At 36.0% G+C, this 20,496-nt stretch overlaps 1 long non-coding RNA gene across 1 annotated transcript; it reads right to left on the bottom strand.

Annotated features, from left to right (window-relative positions):
• Nucleotides 1-298: 298 nt before the first annotated feature.
• LOC113054874 (uncharacterized) lies at nucleotides 299-18,604 on the bottom strand. Its single transcript, XR_003277456.1, has 3 exons — nucleotides 18,423-18,604; nucleotides 460-533; nucleotides 299-363 (listed from the first exon to the last, which is right to left on the bottom strand). It is a non-coding gene; the product is annotated as an uncharacterized LOC113054874 (long non-coding RNA).
• Nucleotides 18,605-20,496: the final 1,892 nt, after the last annotated feature.

Genomic DNA, 20,496 nt, shown 5'->3' on the forward strand with positions numbered 1-20,496 from the left:
TTTATTATAAAGCTTTTTGTTTTTTTTAGTATTCAAAATCGAATACTTATAGTGCAAAAATTATTTAAAATTTAAAATGAAACATACACTTTCAAATCTAGTGTTATCTTGTTTCTATGTTACAATAAACTCCCTGAGATGTTGAGAAGTTAATAAAAATCAAAGCACAAAAGTGAACAAATTGTATTTTTTTACGAACTTAAGTTAAGCCTTCAAGTAGCTAAACGAAACATAGAAACAGAAGATCACCATCTTAATTTTCAAGTGGAAGGTCTTTTTTTTTTTTTACTTGATGCATCTTTTCTACCTTTGAGGCTTGCAAGTCAGACTCTGTGGTCTCTGAAAACTTCTTTATCACAGAGTCTGTGAAAGGAAATAAACTTTTTCAGTGGTTTCCTTAATATGTATTACAATTTGCATAGATATGCATTAGAATTTCTTTGAGTGTTCTCAGTTTACCTGTCAGAACTTGTGATGTCTTCTCTTGTATTCGCATCCCTCTTAAAGAGTTTAATCTTTGTACCCATCTAGAACTAGAAATAGATTAGAAAACAAGACAATAAGGTTGTCAAACTTCAACGAATATTAATGTATGGTCATAATGTAGCATTTTTCAAACTTTCCAAAGATCATTTACTTCATTACAATGAAGCCAGATTGTTGGAGATACAGAAAACAATACACAAGTTAATTTCCTATTTCAAGCAATGTACAATGACAAATGATTGTTTCAGCCAATGCATTGAACAATGGGTTTTTATGTGGTTACAAGACAGACAAATGTCACTACATAGACTTTAAACAACTATTTACACAGTGAGTGCATTTACATTTGCACCAATAATGCAATGATTTCCAATAATCAGAGTAAGGACTTAAATGCAGTAACATTTTAATATGAGCAAACCTCTACACTGATGCAGTTTTCCTACATGCATGGAAGAAGTGTGGTTATTTTTTATCATCATTATTCATAAACCCCACAACAGAAATTATGAACTTGTACACATGAGGCTTGTTAGTAGCCTGTTACATCAAAAACAAAACCTGTGTTAAGAAGTACTGGAAGGTTTTTCAGCACAGCGATAAACACGCAACATCATGATATCCCAAATTAAAATCAATTCATCTATAATTATTCTGATTGGCCACTGTGATCAATAAATTAACAAATGTGTTTGTGATTGGCTACATTGTCCAACAAAACGCATTATAAATAGAAACCTTTGATGCACTTCAGTCAGATGCGTAAAAAGGCTATTAAAGTGTTGACCTGTCTGTTTATTGCCATCAAAATTGGCATACGCCACATATTTTAATGCAATTAATCATTTTAAGCAGCTTAATCAATTTATTTTGATTAAAGTATTGCATTAAGATAAGGTAAAGCCTAATAGCAATATTGCCAAAATCCCATTATAATCGCATTATGAAAGTGCATGTTAAAAGTACTAAGTTTCAAGTTATATCTGTTAAGGTTAACATTCCACGTGTTATAACTAACTCAAAGCTAGTTATACAAATGGATACTGATAACTTAACACCAAGAAATAGTATTTCTGCGGGCAGTAATCTGTGTCTGCTTCGACTTGGCAGACTCACTTTTTAAGCACTCATTAAGTTGTTTGTGGGAGGCAGGAGATGACCTGAGGCCCATTTCAGGTTTAGTGAAAACTCTGAGTTTGTTAAACATGAAATGAGGGAAACCCTGGGTTTTCTGTTTCAGAATGGGAGGTATTTTAAACTCAAGAAAGCAAGGCAAGTCAAGCCCGTTTCTAACTCATTCTGTGAACCTTACCTTTCAGGAAAAAATGAACCTCCCATGAATGCTATATAAATGTTTTTGTGCTAATGTTTTGACATTATTAATGTTCTGGAAACATTGCCTGTTAGATGAATACCAGCAAGCTTGAGTTCCAGGTGCATTTTTGAATAAGATCAATTTTATTGCATCTTTTTTATTAAATAAGAACATTACTGCACGAGACTTTATTCAACACTATAATGTTGCTTACAAGCTGTTACAACAAATTCACAAACACAAAAAAACACAATTACAAATAGTCAAACATCTCTAAACATCTCAATTTGTTAACAGGAATTTATGAATAGTTACAGAAGAATAAATCAATATCTTTGGCAATTTACATTATGCCAGTGCAGTGATTTATTCATACCTGTTATAATTTATAACATCAACTGCTATTAACCAATCCGTTCGTGGCTTCAAATTATTAGAAAGTCATGAAGATTATTTTTTTTATTTTTTTTTATGAAAATTGTCAGTATTGTGTTGGTTGTTTTGGTTGCATAGTTTTTGCTGTTTGGGCTCAGTATTAATACCTTTATTCAACAAAGATGCATTAAACTGATCAAAAGTGGCATTTATAATGTTACAAAAGATTTTTATTCCAAATAAATGATGTTTTTTTAAATTTTCTGAATCCTGAAAAATGAAATGCATCACGGTTTCCACAAAAATATTGAGCAGCACAACTGTGTTCAACACTGATAATAATCAGAAATGTGTCTTGAGCAGTAAATCATCATATTATTCTGATTTCTGAAGATCATGTGACACTGAAGACTGGAGGAATGATGCTGAAAATACAGCGGAGCATCACAGAAATAAATTACACTTTAACAGATATTCACATAGATAACAGCTGTTTTAAATTTCTAAATTTTTACTGTATTTCTGATAACATATTTGCAGCACTGGCGAGCAGACCAAACTCTTCTGAGAGCAAGTGTTGCATATTACATAATTTTTCACCACATCAGACAGGCCACACAAAACCGACAACTCTCCACACAAGTGTGACTAAAGCAGAGGACATTTGATAAGCTTTATCTTCACCTTCATAGCAAAACGATCCATCAGTCTCATAAAGCATCTTTAACTACCTTCAAAATGCATGAAATGATCATCATTTTTCTCAAATCTTTCATCTTCTCGCCCACGTACAGTACAATGGCGTTACGGAGCCACGTGTAATCGGATGAGACTCCAAAGCACGGTCGAGCAAAGTGTCCCGATCCGGCCCTTCTACAGCTTCTTCTGCTTTTATTATATGCTTTTGGCCTCAGGCTGCGATGCTAAAGTCTGATCTGCTCTTGGAGACTCGCTTCTTTCTCTAGGAATAATGATACCTTAAAGCGAACTCTCTTTGTTAAACGCAGGGATCCCATTTCTCTTTTGAAATCTTTTTCCCTTCTTTTTCTATTCTCTGCTGCATCTTCAGTTAAAGGCAGTGCCTTCAGTTTTTAAAGTGATGTGTAAAAAATGATTGAGGGTTTCACTACCATCCGTCAACACTATATTCACCCGTGAGCGATGCTGACACCAATCCAGCACCTGAAAAACAGCCGGAAGATGGAAAAGACTGAGAATGGAGGGTAAAATATGTTGCTATTCTTGCTGAGGAGGATAATTGACACCCTGATTGAACCCCTTATGCTAAAAAGTGACTTTCTTCCTTTTCTGGATTTCCAGTACAAATATCTAAACATTCGTAAATCAAATCAAAATGTTTCAAACATCAGAAAATGCCAGAAAAAAATAACTTGTATTCTCTTTGAATTGAGAATATTAATCTGAAACCACTTTGTTTTGTTTGAAGCATAAACTCCAAACAAGACTTACAGTGATATAGTTATTTTGCTTCTCAAGCAAATGCATCCTGATTATAGATATTTAAAAATACTGAGGATCCAACTCTGGTTAGAAGACACTAAAAACATCTAAATTGTGTGAGTTGCATTGAACAATCAGACTCGGGACAGCAGACTTTCGCTTCTCTGGATTTTTAAAACTGATTCAACAAGGGAAAACAGGCATTATTGATGTCTCTCCCATGTGGTTACAAAGCAAACAGGGCAAGGAGGATGAAACAAACTGAGCAGAGAAAAATCACATTAAATGAGAATAATGTAAAGCAGAAAACACCTCTGAGTAAACTGCCCTTAATGTTGTCTAGAAAATATAATGCATGACAATATAATGTAGACAGCTGTATAAAACCACACAATAACAATATTAAGAGGGAAATGTGGATTATGTGTACACGGCCATGCAACTGGGTTAGTTCACCCAAAATTTAGATTTATGTCATCATTTATGACTTTTGCCCATGACTTTCATTCATTTTCATAACACAAATGAAGACATTTAGAATACAATCTGAGAGATTTCTGTCCTTTAACTGAATCTATCTTCACCCAAAACTTTAGATAGTTTATCATGTAAAGTGATCACGTCTCTTCATAAGACTTAAGATGCTTTGAATGATTCAAGTGTATGCATAATAATAATAATTCAACTTTGTTTTTCTTGTGGACTAAATGTAAACGTCTTTTATGTTAAATCTCTTTATTCAGGTCAGTACAAAAAAAAAAAAAAAAAAAACATGCATTTTGTATGATCCCTTGTATTTTGGTAAAATAATTAACATTTTGCAGATTCTGCAAAGTGTTTGTCAAATTTGACCTCAATTATTATTAATTATTATTAATAAAAATTTAAGGCAGCAACTGAAGCTTAAGTAGGTGAAAGATGAAATAGTAGGCCTATTTTCTCGTCAAACATTGCAATAATCTCTGTTTTATGTACAACTACAATTAAATATTTTACAATGCACGAATAAAGTCTACAGTTGTTCTTTAAAAATCATCTGAACGTGAAGACGTCGTCGTAGACGAGTGTCTCTCCTGGAGTTTGAACAGCTGTCGGCAGACATTCACAGCAGCTGTGCACTAAAACACATCTCTATCTGCATCAGATTTAGTTTGTGGACACACTTTAGACGGCAAGTGTTCGTAACATGATGAGAGTACGTTTCAAAGGCATGGACTAATCGCCCATCATGACTGAATGGGGTTTCGGCTGAGATGCACAGGTGCAAACACACACGTACAAGTTGATGGCGATTGTGACCACTCTGGTCAATAAATGCATTGAATGAGGCTTATATATGAGATTCTCCCCTAGCATTGGATTGTTTTTGGATGACAATTTTTGATGTTAGGGTTAGGGTTAGGGCTGTTTTATGCTTACCACATTTAAAAGGTGAAAAAAAAGTTAATTTTTGAGCTGAAAAAGCAGTCTTGATGTAACAGGTCTGTGGTCTGGGTCCTTACTGAAGCACGTTATTCACATGGAGCCGTGAAGGAAGACAATCTGAATCAGTGTGTTGAGTAAGGGGCTCTTCCTCACATATGGAAACACTCAAAGCTTGATAAAGTTCACATGGGTACCGGAGGATAGACACACGCGGCCTTCAGCTCATGCATTTCAATGCATTCGGAATATAATGAGAATTTGGATTCTGCATGAAAGATGCTGCATGTAATTTTATTTGAATGCACTAAAGCATAAACATATCATAATGTGCTTTCAGATATTTAGGAAACATGCTCAGTTCACGTACTTGTTTTTCCGAAAAACAATGCTACAGCCAGTTGTTCTGCGTTGAAATGTGTGTTCTGTGTCGGAATGTCTGTTTTTGTTTTGGTCCGTGTGACTCTGCCCACTGATAGTTTACCCAGCAGTGTTATGACACCTTATGTTGCCATTTGGTGGAAAACAGTGTATTGCAGATATGGAAGCTGTCAGAGATCACAGATTCTAGCTGACCTGAAAAGTTTTATCAATCATGACATCTCAAAGCTTCATCTAAAAAGCCCTATGACCTGAGGATTATTAAATCACTGCTTACAGTGTATGGCTCATCACCTTCCATTGTGCGCTCGTTCCTCTTATGCATCCTCAATCTGGCAACCCATGTGAGTGTCGAGTCTGAGGAAGAAGGGGCGGGAGAAACAATGATCTCCAGTATTTAGGACTGCAGTACCTATTCCAACCACTAGCTGTCAACATTATATACTGCACCATTACGTACCGGAGAAGCGACACAGAAACGGTCTCTGGGACAATCATAAACACGCATCACTGTTTATCAAACTCTATTACTACTTATTCTACAAATGGTTACCGTAAAAACGAGTATCTGTTTGATATGCTATCAAAAAACTGATTCCCTGAACTCCAGCGGATGAACTGCAGTAACCAACTGTAACTGTTTAACAAAGACACACCTCAACAGATATGATCAAATGCATTAGACAAACTCATTAGTCAATATTTTCCTCCATGAAAAACTTTCTAAAATGCATGAATAATAGAGTTTAAGTCAATCATCACTAGCACTAATGCTCTTAGTGTTAATGAGAATTGAAGTTGAGCATTTGTGCTCCTAACATTTAGTTTTATTTTCTCTTTTCATATAAAAAAGGATGAAAACACTTAGCAACCAAACAGAACACCCTAGCAACAACCTAATAATGCCCAGAATGCCATAGCAACTGCATCAACACCCTGGCAAGCCCTCAAAAAACTTACCCTAGCAACCACACAGCTGTGTCCTAGCAAAAACACACAGCACCCTAGCAACTATATATATATATATGCACACACAAACCCAATTACAAAAAAGTTGGGACACTGTACAAATCGTGAGTAAAAAAGGAATGGAATAATTTACAAATCTCATAAACATATTTTATTCACAATAGAATATAGATAACATATCAAATGTTGAAAGTGAGACATTTTGAAATGTCATGCCAAATATTGGCTCATTTTGGATTTCATGAGAGCTACACATTCCAAAAGAGTTGGGACAGGTATCAATAAGAGGCCGGAAAAGTTTAATGTACATATAAGGAACAGCTGGAGGACCAATTTGCAACTTATTAGGTCAATTGGAAACATGATTGGGTATAAAAAGAGCCTCTCAGAGCGGCAGTGTCTATCAGAAGTCAAGATGGGAAGAGGATCACCAATTCCCCCAATGCTGAGGCGAAAAATAGTGGAGCAATATCAGAGAGGAGTTTCTCAGAGAAAAACTGCAAAGAGTTTGAAGTTACCATCATCTACAGTGCATAATATCATCCAAAGATTTAGAGAATCTGGAACAATCTCTGTGCGTAAAGGTCAAGGCTGGGAAAACCATACTATATGACCTTGATCTTCGGGCCCTTAGACGGCACTGCATCACATACAGGAATACTACTGTAATGGAAATCACAACATGGGCTCAGGAATACTTCCAGAAAACATTGTCAGTGAACACAATCCACCGTTGCAGGTTAAAACTGTATAAAAGAAGCCATATCTAAACATGATCCACAAGCCGAGGCATTTTCTCTGGACCAAGACTCATTTAAAACGGACTGTGGCAAAGTGGAAAACTGTTCTGTGGTCAGACAAAACAAAATTTGAAGTTCTTTAAAATTTTAAATCAACATATTTTTTCCCATGAGATTATATATTTTTTCAGTTTAAACATTTGATATGTCATCTATGTTGTATTCTGAATAAAATATTGAAATTTGAAACTTCCACATCATTGCATTCTGTTTTTATTCACAATTTGTACTGTATCCCAATCTTTTTTGGAATCGGGATTGTGTATATATACAAAAACACACACGCATACACACAGTATAGATAGATCACCTTGGCAATTACCTAGTAGCCAAATAGCAACATAATAAAAAGCACTCACTTATGAAAATTAAAAGCAGAAACATAGCATAACAGTACGAATTATACACAGTTAATCACCACTTGTAAAAACAGTAGAGAAATGTAAAAATCTAGTGTAAAATATAGGTTCCACATGTTGTGTCTGTTCTTAAACGAATGGTTGTGAAATTATGTGTCCAAATATTTACTCAAACATAAGTCTAAGAGGATTACGAGTCCATTTCTCCAGCTCAAAGCCGAGCCACAGTCCTGGCAGCGATCCACATCTGATGGGACTTTAAATAGCGACGGTGGATCATTCACACCGTCTGTAAGAGAGCTGGAACACAGCCAACCTGGAAACAGCTTTATTCTTCACTTCCTCTGACCTTGGCATGTAAATTACATTTTTATATTCTAACAACAGTCAATGTCAAGGCCAGAGACTCGGAGGGAGCTCCGTTTCAATCATTTAGAGCTAATTATCAACATGATCAGCAGTAGAAGCTCGTTTTTGCTGCTTTGTGATTATCATCACGTTATTGGCTTTGAGTCTCATCACACGAGAGGGTTCAAGGACCGACTGTGGCATATAAAAATGGAAGCTTCAGTAATGTGAAAAATATGAAGCAATCAAATGTTCCTTTCCTCCAGAAAAACACTATAATCATTAACCTCTTATCCAGCCAAAATTATCTGAGAGTAGAACACATGCTGTTCATTTTCAGCCTAATTGCACTGTTATTTTTAGATTATACAGTCTTAATTATTAGTAATGGCCGGTCATTGTGTTGAGGAGCTAGAATAACAGTAAGGTAACAGATAGCTTCCAGAACATGTGTAGGCGGGCCAAGCACCACAAAGAGCGACTGATGGCTTTAATAGGATCTGTGGCTGGCTACTAGTTTATACACTGGGTGGAGGTCCTGGCTTGAGCTTCACCACACCTTTACACCATGTGTCACTGATACCGTGCTCCATTATGACAGTGACACATGTAGATAATGCTGTACAGCTTCACTTGAGAAGCTGAGTGATGTTCGCAAGACCTCAGGGACGAGAAAAACAACTCTTTATGAAGAAAACATGAGTGCAAAACTGAGTGTAAACCACTTAGGGTGATCTGCATGTACAGTTGCTTGGGTGTTATAGATGGTTGCTGTGCAGCATTTATACAGATAAAGTTACACCAATTTTTAATACAGTACTTTTGATAAAAGTGTTTGCTAAATTACTAAATGGAAGTGTATGCAAGTTGGTTGGTATGTGGTGGCCAGGGTGTCTTTTATCCAATCCCAGCTTGCAATTTCTCTAATATCAGACTTAATTGTTGTCACATTACCTAAAAATTGTAGTATTAATTACCCTCATGTTATTCAAAACCTGTAATTCTTTCTTCTGTAAGAAACAAAACAAGGTATTAAAAAAAATGTTGGTAACCAAACAGTTGCAGATAGCCATTGTTTCCTTTTTTTTTTCATTCTATAGAAGTCAATGGCTACCAGAGTGTTATATGTGGTTGTTTTTGTGTTCAACAGAATAAAGAAACTCATATAGGTTTGTATCAAGGTGAGGATGAATAAATGATGTCAGAAATCACTTTTAGGTACCTAGTCTGAAAAAAAAATGGAGGTATGAACCTCTAGCTCAATCTTTGCTCTGCCATTGTGTCATGTTTTGGACCTACTAGAAGTATCCGTGACCTTGAGAAGCCTTGACTCGCCACCATGATTTCTGAGAGGATTTCACAACCAAACATGATCCGCTGGTGTCCAGCAGACCAGCTGCTGTGGCTCCTGAGAGCCACATAATATCCTGTGGATATAGAGTGACACGGATCCAGTGTGTGGCTTAACTCTGGCCTCTTTGATCCTCGTGCTGCAGGTGCTGCCAACTCCACACGCTCTAGCCGTGCATCACTGCAACCTGCGGCCGCTGCCGGATTAGTTTGGGACCTAGAGGAATTGGAGGCCGAAACCAGATTTGGTTCAAGCTCAGATCAATTCCTGGGTCCTCATGCCCTGACAGCACTAAACATCCCCGGCACAAGTCTGTGTACTCCATGCCTATAGCTTGCCAGTGGGCCATGCTGAATGCTAGAGGTTAGCATCAAAATAGCACTCAGGAAATATGAACGGTGCATGAGAAACCAAGGACGATGAGAACATCAACATCAGCCTTCATAATTTGGGCACATGGCAAACAATTACAAATACTGTACAAGTTTCAGAACAACAAACTCATGCTTATATGATATTTTGTTTTTCTAGTTGTTTGCCAGGTACAACCCAAAATGGTCAACTCTTGAATGTCAGTTTCCCTGATTCCCAAATGAAAATAAACAAATGAACAAAACAAAAGAAAAAATCGAGTTAATTGCAACAAAACAATTAAAATTTAGAAAGAAAAAGAACAAAAATCTGAAATGTCAGGTTATTCTGAAAAAAAAAATGGCAAAAGAAAATTACAAATTAAAAATTAAAACTGCGCAAGGATGAGTTATTTGCAATAATGCAATATATATATATATATATATATATATATATATACAGGGGCAGATCTAGAAAAATATTGATGGGGTGGCGAGAAGGGGGCAGGAATTTTTGAGGGGTGGCACTGGCAACATATGGCAGACGTATATATACTGAATTTAGTCACAGTTATCACAGTTTGATGATAAATATATGTGCACACTACGAAACACAGGCTATCATTTACAAACTTAATTTCATGCAATCAATGTCTTGCATTAGAAACAGTTCATATAAAGAATAAGTGACCATACCCCATAAGCACCACACACTCACTAATGCATACAGTATGCATCAACATGTCATTAAGAGCATTGTAAAAGATTCAGTGTTATCAATATGTCAATTTATTATAAGAAACACAAGACTTTAACAGCCAATGACATTTCCAGCTGGGGAGACTCAACTGATTTTCTACAGTTTAGTGTTAATCATCATCTAACTCAAGCAGTCAAGAGCTACATTTAGCCTTAGATGTTATATGAATATAGTCCCTTAAGCATAGGTTTTATTAGCTGACAATAATAATAAACAAATAAACATTATAGGCACAAATACAAATGTACTTTTAGGAATTGTTTTTGAAAAATATGGTGTTATTGTTTTGGCAAGCTTAAATGAAAACTTCTGTGAAAACTTGTGTGATATTCCTTTAAAATAATGTTTTAGTATATCTTTTTTAAGTATATTTTACTGTGCAATTTCTTACATAATTTCTTTGAGTTAGACCAAACTTTTATTTTCGTGAGTTGTAGACAGAGTTTTCTGTGTTTTTTAATTAACTATTATTATTAGCTATTAGGCCTACTTGAAGTATAGCTTACTCTATTGTGCAATAGTACTATATTTCTGTTTGAATTTCTTCAAGCTATATCGAAATTTTATTTTGACAGGTTGTCATATCTGTCAGTCTCTGTATAAGATACGAATGAATGACGATAGTTTTATCAAATGAAATGGCGAAATCCTCTCATAGCGCGCTGACGTGCACATGTGTAGCCTACATCATGTGTCAATATAGTGAAGAGCTGAAAACACCACGCGTGCTTCAGTGTGTGTGTGTGTGTGTGTGTGTGTGTAGTAGAGCACACATTCCCAGAGACGTGTATAACAACACCTTAAGGGTTCCCAAAAGCAGGATTTATTGTTGTGCCCCCCTTCCTCAAATATGAAGATGGGAAAAAAAACACTATAGGGGTGAAAAAAGAACTTAAATCAAATAAAAAACTAAATAAATAAATTGTATTATTTGCAAATCACAATTGTAGCTCCTGACATTTACCTATGGCTATAACTTTATTATGACTTATTTTATAGTCTCACGCTTTTTAAAAGTGGGTAATGTATCACGTAGTAGACTACTAACGTTAGTTATATATCATCTCAAAGTCTGTGCTTTCATTAAAGCTTAATTTATTGATAGATAATCAATTTTGACCCAACTTTTCCTCCGAGTCTCAGGCCGGTGACACACTGGCGCTGAGAGTCGTGAGCATGGCGGTTCTGTTGCGCGGCGGCTGCTTCGCGTTTTCTGTGTTTTTATACAGCTGGCACGCTGCTGCTACTGTAGGTGACATAGAGGGAGGCCGCCGACAGACCAGGATCTTGTCTTCACGACAACAATATCTATACTTCCTGTTGAGCATAAATATAAAGCCTACTGATAAAGGACACCGTCAACAGTATTGATGGCAAAATAGACTATGTTTGACAGGTGCAATATCGTTTTTGATTGATTGAAAATCGAAAATTATTCATTTATTTTTTAAATAACATTTATATCTGAATATATGTCAGAGTTCGGAGCAGGTTCCCGAATCATTTGAGTCAGTTCGGGAGTTCGGAGCGGGATCGCGAATCATTTGAGTCAGTTTGGGGATCGCCAATCATTTGAATCAGTTCGGGAGTTCGTAGCGGGATAGCGAATCATTTGAGTCAGTTATGGGGATCGCGAATCATTTGAATCAGTTCGGGAGTTCGTAGCGGGATAGCGAATCATTTGAGTCAGTTATGGGGATCGCCAATCATTTGAATCAGTTCGGGAGTTCGTAGCGGGATAGCGAATCATTTGAGTCAGTTTGGGGATCGCCAATCATTTGAATCAGTTCGGGAGTTCAGAGCGGGATCGCGAATCATTTGAGTCAGCTATGGGGATCGCGAATCATTTGAATCAGTTCGGGAGTTCGTAGCGGGATCTCGAATCAATTGAGTCAGTTTGCGGATCGCGAATCATTTGAATCAGTTCGGGAGTTCGTAGCGGCGTCACGAATCAATTGAGTGAGTTATGGGGATCGCGAATCATATCATTTGAGTCAGTTCGGTAGTTCACAACGGGTTCGCGAATCATTTGAGTCAGTTTGGGAGTTCGGAGCGGGATCACGAGTCACGAAAGATTCGCGCTCCTAAACTTTCAAATTGGCCATAGCCTTTAATTCGTTGCTGCCAACTGGGGTGGCAGCAAGGGTGGCAAGGCTTTCTTTTAGGGTGGCATTTATATATATATATATATATATATATATATATATATATATATATATATATATATATATATATCCAGAAAGGTTGTTTTTGCAACAAAAAAAATACAAATACAAAATATTTTATTTTATTTGCCAAAAAAAAAAAAACATTTTGCAAAAAAAGTAGGGTTATTTGAGCTTTATTGACATTTTTCAACAAAGTTCACACTGCCAAAACTACCTTCTTTCATAAGATAAACAGAGCATCAGACACCCCTACTCTTCAACACATTCGTTACTCTCTTTTATCCCCCTCCTCTTCCCCCCACCACCTCTTTAAATACTGACTGATTTTGTCCTCTCCTCTAGACCCCATCCCCTCACATGATCTCCCACAACCTATTTTACCTGCACTTCACCCACATCAACACATCTCTTCTTAAAGGCATTTTCCCAAACAAGCAGGCTCGACAACTCAAAAACCCAACACTAGACACCTCACTCACCAATCTGGATTGCCAGCCTTGCTGTCAGTCACTGAGTCACTACAGAGTGGCAAGGACTGAGTCTAAATGTTCAGTCGTCATAAGCTTTGTTTCCACTGTTGGGCCAAAAGCAAGTGTGGTAGTGTATGCCAGGGTCAGTCATGTTTCCACTGTCACTTCTGAGTGTCTAAATTAACTTAATAGGAATTCTGATCACCGTATGAGGCAGAAATGTATTAAACGTGATGCTTAAGGTTGCTTGCTAACAATCCTATAATAAGAACATGTTATGCTTGTCATTTCTAGTCTGGACTATTGCAATTCTCCTCTGGCTCTACTTCCAACATGTGCAATCAGACCTCTGCAAATGCAGCAGCACGTCTTGTTTTCATTGAGCCCAAGAGAGTCCATGTCACACCGCTTCTCATCTCTCTGCACTCACTTCCAGTCACAGCTTGCATCAAGTTCAACACTTTAATGCTTGCCTACAGAACTGCCAAAGGCTATGCATCCAAAGCTCCATCCATGTGCAATGTAGTAACTGGAATGTAAGCAGATCTCGCTGAGCACCAGTCCTCCTGTGGAGTGGCCAACCTGCCCCTGCGGGAGCCATCATGAGCAGCAGCTGGTGCAGCTCAAAGCTCCCAGGTACCATAACAAAGCACTGGCATGTTATGAGTTCATGTCTGCTGGAGCCACAAAGGGTTGCAAACACAATCAGGCCTGACCGCAGAGGGCGGTTGACCCTGCTGACGTGCCGTTTGGGGCTTATACAGACGGCGCAGAGCCTGTGAACCAGCACTTATTGAACCGCAGCGCGTCTGTCTTGTGCAAACCCACACACAAGAATGAAACTCTTGGGAGCTGCTCCCTCGAATTCCCTGCATCATTCCCAAATAGGTTATGCTGGCCATTTGACATCAGGACTCCTGTTAGCATTCAGCGTCCTGGAGATCCACCAACACTGATCTACTGCTTCAATTAGCAGCAGAACTTCACTAGAGCCGCCAACAAGCAAAACAAGCCGCTGGGTCCACATCTCTGGTGAAGCAGAGGAGCTTTCTCCATGATGCATTCAAGTCAAAGCAAGCTGTAAGAAAGAAACCACAATTTAGATATCTATAATTTATTAAGAATGGAATTAAATGGCGATAAAGAGGAAGTGTCCTTCTTCTCAGATGTTTCTCCTGAGAATAAAAGTTTCAGAAGAGATTCAGAAGATACCAAAGACTGCAAAAACAAAACAAAAAGCTATTTGCAAATAAATAAATACAAAAAGTATATATATATATATATATATATATATATATATATATATATATATATATATATATATATATATATATATATATATATATATATTATTTGCAAATAAATTTTTTTTTAAAGATCAAGTCTATGAGGTATAAGGTTTTTTTTTTTTTTACAAGTAAAAACCTTATACCTTTTAAGGCTAAAAAACCTTAAAAACATTATGTGGAAAAAAAATTAATTCAAAAACAAAGTTACAAAAAAAAAGTAAAAAAAAAAAAGTAAAAAAAAAAGTATTTAAAAAAAATCTGAAAGGTCAAATTATTTGCAAAAACAAATTACATTCAGAAAAGTTATGTAATTTAAAAAAAATAAGTTAAATTCAGAAAGGTCAAATTATTTGTAAAAATAATAACAAATTGAAAAGGTAAAATTATTTTCAAGAACATTATATCAGAAAGATTGAGTTATTTGCAATAAAATTCAATTTAGAGGTCTAAAGTTATTTGCAAAAATACAAATGAGCAAAGGCAAAATTATTTTTAAAAAGTAAAAAAATATAAAGTTTCAAGAGCTTTGCTTTCAAGTCATAAGAACCTATAAGAACAAACTAGATCTCATTAGTAATTCAACAATGAGATTAAATGTAGTGCAAGTTGCCTGCTTCTCTGATATTTCTCCTGAGAATTAAAGTTCCAGAAGATACCTAAGTCTGCAATTAAATGTCAGAAATCTCAAACATTTCCTGTCAGATGATCTGAGCTGCTCCACTTTACAGCTCTTAACTCTTACTGTATGACAACTATTGACTAATTTGTGTCTATTTTTATTTCAGGAATTTCAAGAAATGTCTCAGGCAGAGTTGACACTTCAGTGACTCATAACTCATTAAATCTCCTGATCAATGAAAGAGCAGAGCAATAACATTTTCCTCTGGGTTACAATATTGACTCAATTTCACCTGAACCGCTCTGTTCCAGAAGAGGCTCTCTTTCATCATCAGCTCAGGCCTTTCATTGGCTTGGCTTTTGGACTACTGCGGTAAAAATAGAAAGGCACACCACCATTAATTTGACAGACAACCCTGGATACTGTCCTTCTATGGTGATAAAAAGTCCAAACATATCTTTGCTCTTTAACTTTATGCATTTCTTATCTACGTTTATCAGCTGAAGCAGCACACCCAGAGTATCTGAAACAGGCAGATCCATGACAGCACGGCCATCGACTTACAAACAGATCAACACACCCTTGTGTGATGATAGTAACACAGATGATGACATAATTTCCACCTGCACAGCTAACACTGGTGCTCAGTATCTTGCAAAGAGAGCGGGAAAGAACTAGAAACATGTCAACTAAACTATAAACACATACAAGATAACAGTTATTATCTAGTGGACAAAATGTGTTTGCCTACAGAATTGACACGCTGATCCCAACTGTTTATTGAAATAAAAGAGAAACAGTGTTAGTAAAGGTCAAAATCACAGAGTCCAAAAGTAACCTGTCCTAAAATTGTTCAATAGACTCATCCAACTCATGCAAAATTTGTTTTAGAATCAATATTAGTAGCACTTATAATTTTAGTGATTTGACCTAACCGCTAAGTCTAAGTATTAAATACAATGAAATTGTATGAATTGTACAATGACACAGAAAAAAGCTAGTAACACATTGATTGATTATATTGAGAACTGCAAAAAAATAAATAAATAAAATAAATAAATAAAAGAAAGTAGTAAGTTTTCGAAACTTATGTTTAAATGTGTAAATGGGACATTTTACAATAAAATACTCACTAGTTTGCACATTTCCAGAAAATAAATCTGAAAACTGGATAAAGCCAGGTTTAAAACTCTTATTCCTTTTGGTTGACACATTAGAGTTAAATGTTTTTATAGAAGGGATTTTGGATTTCTCTTTTTATCACTTCATAAATCAGAAAACACTGTTAACAGTCAGGAAAGAAAACATTTTTACCATGTTTTAGGAAAAAAATTATTTATGATCAAATAATAATCAAACCCCTCAGTAAAATCCTTCAGAATATAGACAAGCATAAAACTGTAAGTTTTGGTGTATGTAAGTGCTGCTGAAGTGAAGAAAAAACTCTGAGAAAACAGCCCTTAAAGATATGTATTTTAATTGAAATCGCCAACACAAATAGATAAACTGCAATGAAATCAAGTGATGCATGAAGAAACCCCTTGGCAAAAACCTTCAGAATATAGATTTGAACAAAACTGTAAATTTTGGTGTATGTAAGTGCTGCTGAAGTGAAGAAAAAACGAATTCAGAGAAAACATCCCTTGAAGATATGTATTTTAATTGAAATCGCCAACACAAATAGATAAACTGCAATGAAATCAAGTGATGCATGAAGAAACCCCTCTGCAAAAACCTTCAGAATATAGACTTGAAAAAAAAAGGTTAATTTTGGAGTATGCAAGTGCTGCTGAAGGGGAGAAAAAACAAATTTAGAGAAAATGTTCTTTAGAGATATGTATTGTAATTTAAACTTCAGGCGCAAATATAAAAAGTGGACTAATAAAATCAGCTGGTGACTTATGAACAAACCCCTCAGTACAATACTTCAGAATATAGAAAGGAATCAAACTGTAAATTTTGGTGCATGTAAATGCTGCTGAAGTGGAGAAAAAAAGAGAAAAAATTATTTAAATATATGAGCTGTGATTGAATATACAGACGCAGTTAGACAAAGTGCAATCAAATAAAAACTTTAAACTATGAAACATGTTATGAAAAGCCAGAGATCCCAAAGTTTTAGAAGTGAAAACAATATTTGGTATTGCCTTAAAGGTGAAATTTAGAAAACTGAATAGTATTTCATTTATGTTTTATTTACAGCTAAGAAATATCATGTTTTTTCAATGCATTAAACTTTAGCATATAACTCATCCAGCACCATTTGTCATCAAAACTAAGTTTTATTAGATGCAATAAATTCAGTTAAGAAAATTCTGAATTGCTTTTGTCTCCTGTGCTTTATAAGCTGTTTATTTCTAACACATCAATGCACATTTATATAGTTAGATGCATTTCATTATATGCCTTAAGCAGTAGTGCCATTCTTGTGTTGTGACCAATTATTTGTGACCACACGTGTTCAAGCACTTGCAAACAATTACGACTGGATGCCACATCAGCAGAAGCAGATGAAATGCCGCCAGGTTTGCAAACACATCTAATGAAAAGTGGAACAAAGGTCACATGACTCACAATAACACAGACAGTATTGTTCGATTCAAAAGTCTTGCAATTATGCATGTAAACACATCTCATGTGAGACATTACTGGGTCATCAACAGTGTGTACTTTGGTACGTCACCAACACGGCAGATGTTATCGTTGGCGTTCTGCAATAACATTTATTTTATCTAATTGTTTAGAGTCGTGGTGAGCGCAGCTTTCCTCATTCAGAGAAACACCCATCTCAAGCAGTGGCAGTCTGATCTTTGTTCGCTTCACCTTTACGTCTCTAATTCCATTAACCTGACCATTTAATCCTGTCAGTGATCTCTGATTACTCACGCATGTTTGCCACATCGTCATTAATGTGTTTGACATTCAAGCTAAACTGCGGCTCGGTTTCAAATCCAAGTGAGCTGCTTCACTGTCTACATGGACACTGGAAATAGTGTTTGATTTCGACCATCTAATAAGCACGCAAAAATTGTCAGCAAAATACAACATTTCTAATCATGTTGCAACTATGATGCATATTAAAATGCTGCCTTATGTTTTGCAACAGATCATGTGATTCAAATTCACTGTTTACTGCAACAAATGCAGAACTGATTGGTTTATATAATGCCAAAATAAATTTGAATGCATCCAAACTGTTAATGCACATGTGCATAGATTATTTTCAATATTTTGAATTAGATTTTAATTTTATATTTTCTGATTTGAATTGTATTTTTTTTTTCATCTTAACGTTGTTTTAAAGCTAGTAGACTAGCTGTTTGCACCTCCAAGTGTCAAAATCACAGTCAATAAAAGCACAAACAAAATGTGTGTATAAATGTTGCACTGTGAGAGAAAGACTCTCAGAGTGAGAAAATAGATCAATAGAGATCCTAAAGCAGGAGCACTGGGCTTACGGCCAATTATGACAAAATTACTTAAATATAACCTCACTCACATATCTAAATGCAGGAGCAGGAGATCGGACTTCACTACGGAACGACGGGATCACAATGTCACAGCTGAAGAACACCGGATACTCGCTGTACTTCACGAGCCGAGGCTCCACAGCATCTGCTTGATGTCCTGCAAACATTAATGCACATTTCAATATGGCGTCTATTTGGACGGTTTAAGCATTTAATAGTTTCCTGGCACATTCTGAAGGATTCAAGTGTATGTAATGGTTCAAATGTTTGTGACTATGATCTCCTGGGAGAGTTTGATTGGCATCGTAAAAACAAATCTTTGTTAGAATAAAATGCTGAGGGTTTAGAAAACTTGTAAGAACAAACTGGCTGATGAGAAGAGCATAAAACCATGCCATTTCTGAGTCGGCATCATGAAAATGCTCTCAACAGAAGGTTAAAAATTGAATACGCTTTATATGCCAGTCCAAGTGCTGAATATTTACCTTATACCCATTCAAAGATAGCATGCCGTGTCCTGCCTTTCAGGATTTAAGTGTTGAGTTGAAGGGTTTGGCCCTTCATGTATTATATGACAGATTTCTTTGGGAAATCATGACAACCGATGCTTTTACCTTCACAATACTCTAAATGAACAGTCTTGTGTATTCAAAAGTATCTACAAGACTTAATTTAGTGTATTGTGAAGGTAAAAGCATCGGTTGTCATCATTTCTCAAATAATTTTACATTTTCCACAAAGTTCAATCAAAGTTCCAATAGTTATTTTTGCATAGCTATATAAAATACAATAAAAGGTGAATATTTTATCATGCTGCAGGACTTTAATTACACACACACACACACAATTACAAAATAACAAAATTTCTTATTTTAGTTCTTTCTGCAGACTCAATTTCTGCAGTATGACTAAATATTTTTTAAGTACAAATATTCAGTGTGGTAGTATTCTTACTGTATACAAGATCAAAGAAACACACAATGCATAAATTGTATATATTTATAAATCTATATTTACACATGCATAACTATATATATAACAGAACACAAACATACAAAAAATTATCAACAGTTTTTCAGAGATTAACATTTCTTTTGAACATCCAAGTCTTCATGTTCTACATGTTTTTCTAATTAAGATGACTTTTAAATCCCTGTACCGTGCATGTATGTGCTTCCAGACTCATGGCAGGATGTTTAGAGAGCTTCGCTTTGTTATGCCACGCAGCTTTAATTCAATTCAGTTTTTCCAATTCAATTTGTTTGTATAGAACTCTTCACAATGCAAATTGTTCCAGCCAGCTTTACAATGAATAGAGGCTTACAAAGTCCCTCTGGGAAGCTAAAGATGACAGTAGCAAGACAAACTCCCTAAGATGAGACAATGAGTAGATGAGAAGGAATCTTGGGAGGGACCGAGTCTCAGCTGGGGAAACCCTCCTCCTCCTTCTCCTCAACTATTTTATACAAAGCACACATACAAACACACACACATCTGCTGCCGGTGATTCATTTATTTACATTCCTTTTTTTTTTTTTTTTTTGGCAATTATTCAGTTATTTCAAATTATTCATTTTGTTGGAAAGCATGAGCGATGAATCTCTGCATCAATCCATTAAAGGAATAGTTTGCCTAAAAATCAGGCCATAATAATCAGGCCATACAAGATTTACAGTGGATGAGTTCGTCAGCAATGGATGCTCTGCCGTGAATGGGTGCCGTCAGAATGAGAGTCTGATAAAAACATCACAATAATCAACAGCACTCCAGTCCATCAGTGAACATCTGGAGAAGACAAAACCTGAAACACATCCAGCATTAAGATGATTTTAACTCAAACACATAGAGTCTATAATCCATAATAACACTTCCTCCAGTGACAAAGTGTTCTGGTCTGAATCAGGAGAGAAATCTGCACAGATCAAGCAACGTTTAAACAGATCTAAACTAATCTGTGAGAGACAACAGCAGATGCACGTCTTCACTGGAGGAAGTGTTATTATGGATTATGGACAACAGTTTGAAGCTAAAAATGTTTTAATGATGGTTCGTTTTTATGGATTTAAAAAAAAAAACAGCTTGATGGATATTATGCGCTCTCAT

This window comes from Carassius auratus, chromosome 35, assembly GCF_003368295.1.
Source record: "Carassius auratus strain Wakin chromosome 35, ASM336829v1, whole genome shotgun sequence".
Lineage (NCBI taxonomy): Eukaryota > Metazoa > Chordata > Actinopteri > Cypriniformes > Cyprinidae > Carassius > Carassius auratus.